This window comes from Cyanistes caeruleus, chromosome 5 (genome assembly GCF_971803275.1).
Source record: "Cyanistes caeruleus chromosome 5, bCyaCae1.hap1.1, whole genome shotgun sequence".
NCBI lineage: Eukaryota > Metazoa > Chordata > Aves > Passeriformes > Paridae > Cyanistes > Cyanistes caeruleus.
In genome coordinates, this window is record NC_141705.1 from 76,234,447 (window position 1) to 76,246,055 (window position 11,609).

General features: G+C 36.6%; 1 protein-coding gene across 3 annotated transcripts in view; it reads right to left on the reverse strand.

Moving 5' to 3' along the window:
* Positions 1–11,609, reverse strand: part of C5H4orf33 (chromosome 5 C4orf33 homolog) — a 39,090-nt gene that overhangs the window by 13,701 nt on the left and 13,780 nt on the right. For 2 of the 3 annotated variants that reach the window (XR_015287278.1, XR_015287281.1), the window contains exons 7-9: positions 4,903–5,091; positions 3,399–3,520; positions 1,836–1,921 (exon numbers count right to left, since the gene is read on the reverse strand). The exons of the other annotated variant lie outside the window; for it this stretch is intronic. The gene's annotated coding sequence lies outside the window, so the exon portion shown is untranslated. The remainder of the gene's footprint in view (positions 1–1,835; positions 1,922–3,398; positions 3,521–4,902; positions 5,092–11,609) is intronic. 3 annotated transcript variants of the gene reach the window in all.

Sequence of the window (11,609 nt, forward strand, 5' to 3'; positions counted from 1 at the left end):
CGCAGCTTTTACCAATTCCACAAAACAGTATTTTGACAAACAAGTTTAACATTGAAACCAACAGCTGCAATTTGGCAGCCATGGGTTTTCTGCCTTTCATTTTAATAATGTTTCTGCCCAGCACTCACAGTTCTTGTTATTCCAGCTGCAGCAGCCATAACTCATGTCTCTGGGGCGTTATTGTGTGTATGCTTTGGAGTAAAGAGGCCTCATAGGACGTCTAATATGATGTCCTTTGCAATCCATTATTAGAGTATGAATCACCTTGCCAGTTAATCACACCATTATGAATGCTGAAGGCATAAAAAACCAAGAGGGATTGAAATACCTATATTTCCAGATTAAGGAAAGCTCTTTAAAAAAAAAAAAATGCAGGCAGACTAATGAATATAGGTTTTGAACTGTGCCAGATTGGCACACAAAACTGAAAAATTTTAATCAAAAGGGCTTTTTTGTCTTAGTTGCTTGTAATGATACCGGAAAAGAAAGGGAAATATATGCAAACTTCCATATCTTCTGCTAAAAATGGATATGCTGAATTGGAAATTCAGTGAACTTGGAGTAAACCCAAAATAATTTAAAAAATAATAGATAAATACATCAACCCTCTATTTCAAACCTCTATTTACCTGCACTGTCATTTGAAGCTGGAAGAGGCTGATGCAGTTAGTCAAAGTCATCAGCAGCACTGCAGAGCAACATTAATCTCTCACTTGTTTATGCATTAAATGCATTTATGCTTCTTACTTCCCTTGCATGTACTTTGCTGCCACCTCCAGGATTCACTGGATTTCAGTCTAGATGTTTAAAAACCCTGTCACCAACCAAAACTTATTTTGCTCTGAGGTGTAATATTTCAAACTGTAAGCATGGGTTTGGTTTCAATTTAAAAGGAAACCCCCCAAAACTCTCTTTGCAGACACCATTCACAATCACAGGTGTCAGAATAGCTTACAGATGCTCCTTCCTTCAAAAAGTAACATGGTGCTTTAAAATAATAGCCTGTTTAGCATCATGCTAAATTACAGAGGAAACCCTATAAAAAATAAATTTATGGCAGACCCTCATTCCAGAGTCTTTTGTGATTATTATTGCCCCTAATTCCAGGACAAGAAAAATTAAAAAGATAGTTTTTAGCTGGAAGTATTTTATAAAGTTAGGATTCTTTTTCTTTTTTAAAGCTGTGTTAAGTGATTCAAGGCACACTCCTACACCCTCAGTAGCAGGCAATAATTGCAATTTTAAAAAGGTTCAAAATTCTCTACAATGAGAAGGTAGCATCCCTATCTTTCTCCTCTTTTATTAATGAGAGGATCAGGTTCAAGTGGATGGAGTATCAGGCATCCTTAAGAAATTCATTCTTTGAAAAGCCATAATGAGGTGTCACAGTGCAGAGCCGTACACCATGGACTATGGAAAATTCATCCTAAAATTAAGACTAACATTAGACTAGGAGAAATTCTTTTAAGACACTATAAAATTAGTAATATCCGCTTAATATAAGCAAAGTAAAAGGATTCAGAACTTGCTAAGGCTAACAGTACAGGCTGGTTCCAGAAACAGTATCTACTTTATATTTTGGTGTCATCAAAAAACATGGGATTTTGAAGTAATCATTTACAGTCCTGAAGGAAAGCTCACCAAAGTGATTAATTAATTTTTATTTAAAAATAAGATTCAGTGAAAGCTAGGTCATACCCTATTAGGGCTTTCATTATTATTAAGAACCTTTCTATCTCAAAAGTACAGGATGAATTCCACTGTCTAACATCTATATTCCAGGTTTTTCCATGCCTGATTAAAGGTAGCCAGGGGAAAATGAACATACCACACACCTTGGCAGAAATGGGCTGTGCCACTCACTGGATTATGCAGTGCCACATTCTTTATCTTCAGAGAAGATCAGCGCAGGTACTTTACACTATACAAGTAACAATAACAAGTTTAGTGACATTTTAAGCAGGGTCTGTAATTCATTAGACTTGTGCAGAATTTACCTTACTAGCACAAACCACGTTTTGCCTGGCTCTTGCCAAAGCATCTGGAGATGGCAAGCTGCAATGCAAACACAAACATCTTCCCATGCTCAAAGCTCAAGCGCTTTGCCAAGCATCATTAAAAATGATGTATTTAGGGTAAGCTGTCTCCATTTTTATTATATTCTTACATTTATTAAATAAAGACTTCTGTTGCTTAAGGTGAGGCGTGTGTTCACTGGGTTCTTCTAAAATTGCTTTGCAATAATCCTGCCAGAAAAAGTATTTAATATGACTTCCATCGATTTCCTGTACCAATCAATCATTACAAATTTATCAGAGCAATAAAAATGCATGGAAAAGTTTCTCACTGGGTTTACAACAATGCTGAACTACACTTACCTTTTGGAAGTCAAAAGGCTCAATTACTTTTCCTCTATTTTAGATAGAATTCACTAGCTTTCCAATGTGACCAGAATTTGAAGTAGCTATTAATTTGTACACAGTAAATGTAATATTCCTTTATGGTTGAGGAGAGCAGGGTGAGAGGAAGATAAAAATTCAGTGGAATATTTGTATATAACCTGATGAAATTTGACCCTCAATGCAGAAAACAGTCCATTCTATGTCAATATTTCAGAATATTTCAGAAAGACTACAGAAATTATAACAAAATAAAAAAATTGCACTCAGAGTAAGGACTCAGCTGCCTGGAAAATCAATCCACAGTAGCCTATATTGAAATACTGCTCAGGGACCTAGGACTGACATAATCATTTCCTGAAAAATCCCTTTAAAAAGACTGACACTTTGAAGATACTAAAATTTAACATTTATCTATTTTACTCAAAAGGAAAACCTATGCTAAGTCACAGCATATCAGCTGTGATATGTGCCATCAACATGGCACATTGGGAAAAGGGTGTGTCTGCTAAAAGAAATTCAAACCATGTGGTAACAAGGATTTTTGGGATCATTTTCCTCTGGCTTTTATTTTTTTATTATTTTTTTTTTTGCCTTTTTCATGCTCTGTAAATGTTAGAATTTACACTGAAAAAAAACCCTGTAAATCAAGAAAAGGTAGAATTTGAAACAAAAGTAGTAAGTAAAATGAGACTTCCCAAGAAAATACAATTTTCTGTTATTCACACCAACTTCTTTTTCCTGTATATAACAGAAATAAAAGGCTCATCTAGCCTGTTGAGTTTTTATCTTTTTTTTTATTTAACAGCAGCAAGCTAGATCACTCTTTTCTCACTCCTGTAAACTTGCTATAAGCTTCCCATGTAAACATAATCCCAATTAGACGTTCATCACAGGCAGGTACTCCTGCTGTCAATATCCTCCACCAGAAACCATCAATATGACCTGCACACTCTGACTGGCAGGTCATGCATCAGCCACACGCTGTTTATTTGTTACCTTCATTGATTCCTTGTGCTTTCACTGGCACCTCTAGGAAGGAGATGATATTGTCAGAGACCTCACAGCACAGATGCACTGAACTGCTCAAAACGGGCACACCACGAGATGAGTGTCCATGGCTGGAAGAGCAAAAGGCAATTACATTCTCTAAGGACATCAAGATGCTTCTGCCCTCCTGATTAAAGGGTAACAGGCTTTCTGGAATACATGGCCCTAACAGAGTTTATACACTCCATTACCGTGTAGTATCATCAATGTCCTCTTTTTTCAGGTAAGTTGTCTCATCTGGTGAAACACAAAATGCAAACCTTTTCTTTTTATGGTTTACACTGTTGTTGTGAGGGGACTGCTAATTACGCTGCTAATGTAGATAAGAGAAAGAGTTCCAGTCTCCTGTGTGGAGAATTAATCCCAGTTTCTGACACATTTAAATGTTGTCCTCATCACATGAGGTTGAGTGGAAACAGTATTGCTTTGTGCTAAAAGGACTTAATCCTTCCTTAGCCTTGCTTTATAAATAATGTTCGTAAGAGTACAGCAACTTCAAAAATCGCAAGGGGGTATAAATTATAATTTCATACCACTGCAGCAAAAGGTGGTCAGAGTCTCTGAATTCTCTGAACACAGGCATAAATTTCATGATGTCAAAGAACATGGGAAAAAAATCCAGATCAAGATAAGCCACAAAGGAAAAAATTAAATTAGTGGCCACTGTGGGCATAGTGCGACTCCTATTTCAGGCTAAATCTCTTTGAGATGAGGGTCCCAAGACAGTCCTATTTAAACCAATTTAGCATAAAACACCACTCAATAAATACAATGGTGGCAATATCTAGTCTCAACTGTCTCCTGCAATTTACTTTTAATCTGTAACGTTCCCCACCTTCTGTGCAATTTCACAGCAGAAAAAATAATAGTTATAAAGGCTACTTTAAAACAGCATTTCCAGTTACAGACAATTAGTTGTAAAGACATTGAGGTACCCTAGTGCTTCTATTGAAATGTAAATATTTGTGATTTTTACAGCTTACTATTCAAAGCAAGACAGGTTATTCATTCACCACACTTCCTTTATTCAGAACACTTTGAATAATACTTGCAGTAGAACACTTTGAATAATATTTATAGTCAACATTTTATTTTTTTCAAGGAAAGTAATTCTTTTCCCATTAGTTTAAAATTCATTGTCTTTCAAGTGTTCTTATCATTATTGCTGCTAAATAATACGGCATCTTTTTCAGAAATTATAACTACAGGAAAAGGAAAAATATTTAAATCTGAAAAGCACATTGTAAGCAATAAATTGGCCAATTCATAACTGCTGTGCCTGAAATAATTGTAATAATTTCCTTGCTCTATTTTTGCCTCAAGACCTTTATCAGTAACAGGTTCTTCCCATTTGCCACCCCTTACTCATGCCCACCCTACCCAGGATGAGTTAGAAAGGCCACTACAGCAAAAGCTAAAATTTAAGTGCCATTACCCACTTCTCACAACTTACCTCACCCAGCAAAAGCCACAGACAGACAGCAGGAACAGGCAGCTGAGAAAAAGAGTCACACAGGAGAGTGGACTGAAGATCCCTTACTCCCTGGAATTCTGTCCCTCAGCAACTATGGAAGTCAATGCTGAATATTCCAGTAAGATCACACTGTTTGAGAAAGCAGTTTTTGTAGAACCTGCACTTTAGCTGAAAGAAATTGATGCAGTATTCTATTATTTACAATGACAAGTGATTTATTGGTATGCTTTTTATTCTCCAGAACTTGTTTAGGTGTTACACTACTCCACAGCTGTACTGAGTTTCTAATTCTGCGCAATTCTGTTTGAACAGTAGTGCTGGATATCCTATTTTCTTTGTGTTATATTAGAACAGTCCATTTTCTCCCCAAAATGTGCTTCCTTAGGAATATTTTTACAGCTGCTCTCCAAGTCCTGACTTTCATTTTTCATAGAGGATGTTCTACTTGTCTTGTTCCCCCTTCAAGATTACACACAATCAAATAAGACTGGAATACTTCTCTATCAATATTTTGCAGTTAGCATATAAAACAGGCCAAAACATTTCAAATGGCCTCTAGGACACTATCTAGTTGAATATAAGTAAACAATTTTAGAGATTCAAGATTATTCCAACCTATTTCCCAGTTTGAAACTACAAATCAACATTTTTTTTCAAAAGTTCTTAGCAATTATCCTCCCATGGTAGTCCAGAAATTCTAATGATTTGCACAGAAATAATTGGTAATAGGGCAAATGTTTGACAACCAAGTATTGTTAATGCACTGGGCAAGTTGCACTGTCTGGAATAGCTCTGTTCTCACAGATATTGGAAAGGCATTTTCAGTACCTTAAGCACAAATAAATAATAATCTGATGTATAATTAAAAAAAAAAAAACAACTAAATTTATTACAAAACAATTCAAGAACTGAACTGCTTTAATGGACAGAAGAAGGGGATCTAAAAATGTTCCTCAAAAGTCCCAGGTTTCATAGTTACTCCTTATGCCTCCATATTCTTTTCTGCTCTTTTCCCTTTTAGTAAGAGGAAAACTACAGACTTTGGACAACCCTTTTTTCAGTCCAGCCTGCTACATACCAGCCATTCAAGCCAGGTTGCTCCCAGAAATGGGAATGCACAACATTCTGGTTTCAAACTCATTGATTATTATTTAAAGCTAAGAGGATGCTAGATAACACCAAAAAAGTTTTATAACCATCAAGCGTAAGTCCCTTTTCACCGCAAAAACCAAGGTAATCTCTGGAAAGCTTCTAAATGCAAATTTTGGTATTTCAGAGTATTTCAGCTCTTAAGGGCTGTTATTAAAGGAAATTGATGTTTCATGTTATTTAAGTTTTCAAAATTTCTGAAAAATGCATCAACCTATAAAAAAGTGAAGGTTTCAAAACTCCAGTTCAACCCAAATACCAAAACACTGTGCAATTGTGAGAAGCAAGTTCTCTATGAACTAAAAATCCCATTTGTTTTTTGATTTGTTTGGTAATTCCATATGAACTCTGTTTTACTGCACTGCAGTAAGGAGTTGATGTCACAAGCCCTGAGCCTTAGCTGACTGCAGCTGCAGGTCTCTATTTCTCCTTATAAAACCCAAATAAAACCTGTGGAACATTTCAACACAGCTTCTGAACCAGATTTTTCCTTGGCCTGGATAATTCACACAACTGCATCACGTGTGACTTTTGTGAAGAACAAGTTCTAGGTCATAAGTACAGAGTTCATAACATCATATTCCCCATTCACTCAGCTTAATTTAAGACTGCTAAACCTGTGGCAATATGTACATCCACAAACATATAACCTAACCAGAGAGCGTAAACACCTCAGAAAAGCTTTGTTTTCATTTTCTAATGCATTCTACCTTATAAAACTAAAGGGATATTCATAGAATGACAAATTTTCAAAGGAGCAGCAAGATCAAAATTTGTTGCCGGTATAGTTGTGGTTATATATGAACCAGTTTTCAGCCCAGAAATGAGTCATGGGTGCATTCATACTTTAAAACAGTGCAGCACATGAATTTTGGGTAATCATTCTCACAAGTTTCACAAAACCACATTGTCTCATACTTAGTGAGAAGGTAATAAGGTCTCCCTTCTGTTCTAATTTAACAGAAGGGAAAGAGGTGAAATTAAGAGATGCATGATGATACCCAAAGTCTCCCTAAGGAAAAGCAGGTTATTTTGTTGCTGGAGCCACTGCAGCATGCTAAACAGCACTTACAAACGTGGATATCCTTCCTAAAATTGCAGCAGTGCACTTAATGAGCCATACTTCGGAGGTGCATAAAATTAGGACTGAGGTAGACTGCAGACCTAATAAATCTTTCATTAGAACTTGTTCAGGTATCACTTTTCCCAATGTCATAACGAAACTAAGACTGAGGAAGAGTCACACTCCAGTCCGTAGTGCCCCTACTGATGAGAGATGCTACCAAAGGCTTAGTTAAAGCTCTGCTTTTGACAACAGCCTGTTTAAGCACTGATATAGAATCTTTGGTTCCCCCTCCGCAGCCAGGGATACAGGATGTTCCTCAGGAACCCACAGGAATTAGCAACAGACATGCTTGCCAGGTATTTTCAAGGGTATCATGTTAGCGTTTTTCACGAGCACTAAATTCAGCGAAATGGAATGGGGTTTAGTAAATGGATTGGCAATTATGAAATTAGCAGTGTAATGCTGAAAGTACCCGAGAGTCTTGCCTTCAAGACTCTATTCAAGCAGCAACAAGGGGTTTAACTAGAATCTAGTTTAGTGTGAACTTGCAAACAAAATAAATTTACTGGTAATAGAATAAGCCCCAAGACCACTCAAGACTCCTTCTACCTGCTGTCCTGTTGACCTTTTTCACCAGTATAGGAACAACTGGTAGATGGCAGAAACCTGGCAAGGAACTGTGGAGGTGGTCTAAGAGTTTAAGACATACCACCATATCTTATTTTCTCACTTGAGAATGACCATCCATGAATCAAAGTCACATAACTTTGAGTCATTAGAAAGATATTTCATTCCATCATGATTTACTGTGACTTGACAAATATGGTGAGCTGCTAAGAATAATGGCATCTGTTTTTCTTCTAATCTTTCTGGGAAAGAAGGAAGAAATGTACATCCCTACTAAAGAGCATGTGTCATAGCAAGGTATATGCTACACTTGAAAACTCAGAAGAAGACAAATAATTTCAAAGTGAGACTTCTGGAAGACTTTAAAGACCTTATTTTAGTATCTTCTATGCTACTCAGGTCCAAGTCATTTAATAAATTCAACAGCTTAAAGCTTAAACGATTTAAGTAAGGACATGTAGTAGGAAAAGACACATTAAAAGTAAAAGCCATAGTCAGATATAACCATGCTAAAAAACAGAGAAATTGCAATGAGCCCTATGCTTAGGAGAGAGTATTGTGCAGTTAATGTAAGTAATGAACCTTTCATGTGAAATGATGTAGTGTCACAACTCATTTGCATCCCACTTAAAGTGTAATTAAGTTTCCCTGACAGCATGGCTTATGGCTGAGAGAACAGACCTGGCTGCTAAATTAATCCAGAATCCCTCTAGTTAAATAACACTCTGCAAAGAAAACTTAACACACTTTCATTTAAAGTTCCTGAACTTACATTTAAAGTGGCACTATACAGAATTCAGAGAATGTTCTCAAAGACTTCAAGATACCCTCGGTGACACAGCTGACTTGAAAACAAGTGTCCTGAGCCCATGCCAAGGTTTGGCCCAAACCACAGTGTACAAGACAATCCAGTAACACGTCCAAATATGTTACCATTTGGGGATTTTCTTGTTAGTGACCTACAACATTACCAGGACAGGGTTCTCAAATGCAGAGAAAGATCAAAAAACAGTGAATAGGTGCTACTAAACTAACTACAGCAAAACAGACGACCATCACTTGGGTTATTACCTGTAATGCAATACCAATGTCTGATTTTTTGATAGAGTAACATCCAGCAATAATAAGCTCAGAATTAAACAAATTTTTTGGTTCTAACTGAAAGAAGCCTGACTATTAACCACTCTTTTCAGCCAATTACAGAAATCATTCCCTAAAACCAAGTTACTAAAAACATGATAGGAGTGAGGAGTGAGTGGCTTGTGGTCTAGAGAGTCTCAGAGGGAGCATTAAATTGCAGAGGAGTATTCCTAAACCACAACAGGGAGTAATATTTTATGGTTTATGAATCGGTTTGTTCTTTACTGATTTTCATCCTAAAGGTTCTATTTAGAGCAAAGGAAGTTGAAACACTCCAGAACATATAATTCTGTAAAATCCATATGGATCTATGAAAAGTTAACTTATTACCATGAACCATAAGTATAGACTGTCCAGAATAAGCACTGTCATCCTGTTTTCCATTATATTCCTACCTGCATGTTACAAACAGTCAGGAATCTGTGCAGTCTCTCCATGGTTCGGAAAATCTCATTAGAGAGAATTCCCTTTTGGCCTCTGGAAATAATCTAATTTTAGCAGCGTCCCAAGATCTCTCCCAAGAGCCACCCTGAACCACACTGCATGAAAATCTGCAAAGTCAAAATCTGTATCGAAAGGGAACAGGTACACCATGGCTATAATTAAGCTGTAGCTGTTACAAAGGTCTGAGTCCTTTCCTACAAGGGGAGGAGTTGTAGCAGCTTTTTTGACTACTGAAAAACAAAAATCATGTTTGGCAAAATTATCTGATGTCCTGGAAAATTATTTTACTCCATAGTTAAAGAAAAGGCAAGCTGTTAGCAGTTACTTTATAAGAAATGCTCGAAATAGACACAAAAACCATGGGTTTGGAGTCGATAGTAACAGAACATGAACAACCATGTCCCTGAATTTGAGAGATTAAGCTACAGCTTTTTCATACTAATAGCATCTCTACTTAGAAGATTGGGGAAAACAATTTCAAATATTTTCCATTAAGGGAACGTTTCTGGAAAGCTCTTTGTGCCCAAGAAGAGAAGTTTAAAACCCCTTTTATCCCTCTGCAGTCAGAATTTATAACAATCAATACAAAACACAAGAAGTATTCAAGTGTAGCCCCTTAGAACTTGAACATTTGCCTGACTGTAATTTTCAGCGTGAGACAACACAACTTAACAAGCTCAACCAGATGTTTATTTTCACATAGCTTTAGTCATTCCTTGACAGTAGGAACTGATTTATCTACATCCACAATAGTAAGGCAGTTGGGTCCTAGATCTCTCCCAGATTCCTTTTTTGACTTAACATTTTCAAATACACCAAATGGCAATTAGTGATGAAAACAAGGAACGGGAAAACACTCTGCAAGCAAATGCTATGAGTTTCACTAACAATTTCCACTTAAAAAATTAATTCTCTTAGATGGGATGAAGTCTAGCACAGTACTCCAGGCCTCATATGTATCTTGCCAAATACTGCTGTGTATTGTGTATATGTACCCTGATCCACATTTCAGGGCAGCAAAATTCAATTTTGCTTCAAATGCAATGAGGTCGTAAGTTAGTGTAGCAAATAATTATAAGGAGTTTATTACCTTTAACCAAACCAGTATTGAAGAATAACAATTGTATAGTAATATTGTATAACATGACAAATGTAAATTCTATTATATTCCCACCAATCAGGAAGCTACACATTAAAATACTAATTTTTTTTAAGCAGCATAAATATGGTTTCTTGATCAGGACTGAGTAGGAAATGGTGCTCTAACAGAGCAAACCAGAGACCACCTAGGGTCCTTCAGGCAGCCAGAAAATTCTGAGGTACTATGGAAACACCAAGCCTAAAATGAAGGAAAAGCTCCCACAATAGTTTTTTTCTCTAACAACATTGCTCAAGTCCTGAAATCAGGGCCACTGCACACTGTGAATCAGCCCTGGATCTTGAAAGTCAATGGGTTTTCCCCATGTAAGGAATACAGCTAAATATATATTCTCTGCCAGTTGTTTGTATATATTTTCTGCATTTCCTCTAAAACATTAATTCCTTGTAATTGTATGCAAATAATCAACTTACAAAGGATGCTCTGTATTCTCATTAGATGAAAGGTCCTGTTGCAGATGACATTCCATTCTCAATTTAACCCAAAACACATTCAAGTCAAAAGAAAATAAACCTACCTTAAGGAGTAAAAACTTACCTTTAAGACTGGCCTTAAAGCCCAATCTTGGTTTATTGACAAAAAAAAAAAAAAAAAACAACTTTGTTCCACCTCACAAATCAGGTCCCTGAATCAGTTTAGTCTCTTCCTTAAGTATTGGATAAAATGATTCTATATTCTTTCACTCGCATTAAATAGTGTAGAATTCATTTTTCTTAGGTGGCAAATGCTTTTAATGAACAAATGAAAACAGAATCACAGAATAATCTGAGTTGTGAGGGATCTCAAAGACCATCTCGTTCCAACAACCCTGTCACAGATAGGTTGTTCAAATCCCAATCCCACAGGGCCTTGAACATTTTCAGGGCTGGGGCACCCAGAACTTCTCTGGGCAACTTATTCCAGTGCCTCACCACTTCCCAGTGAGGAATTTCTTCCTCCCATTTCACCTCTATCTACCCTGTCTATATAAAATGAGAAGTGCAGGCTTTGTCTCAAAGCACTAAGTGGTACCATCAGTTTTTCCATTTTTAATTTCCATTTGAACTTTTCAAAGGGAAAACCACTGATTTTTCAATCAAACACTGGTGCAAGGGTATAAAT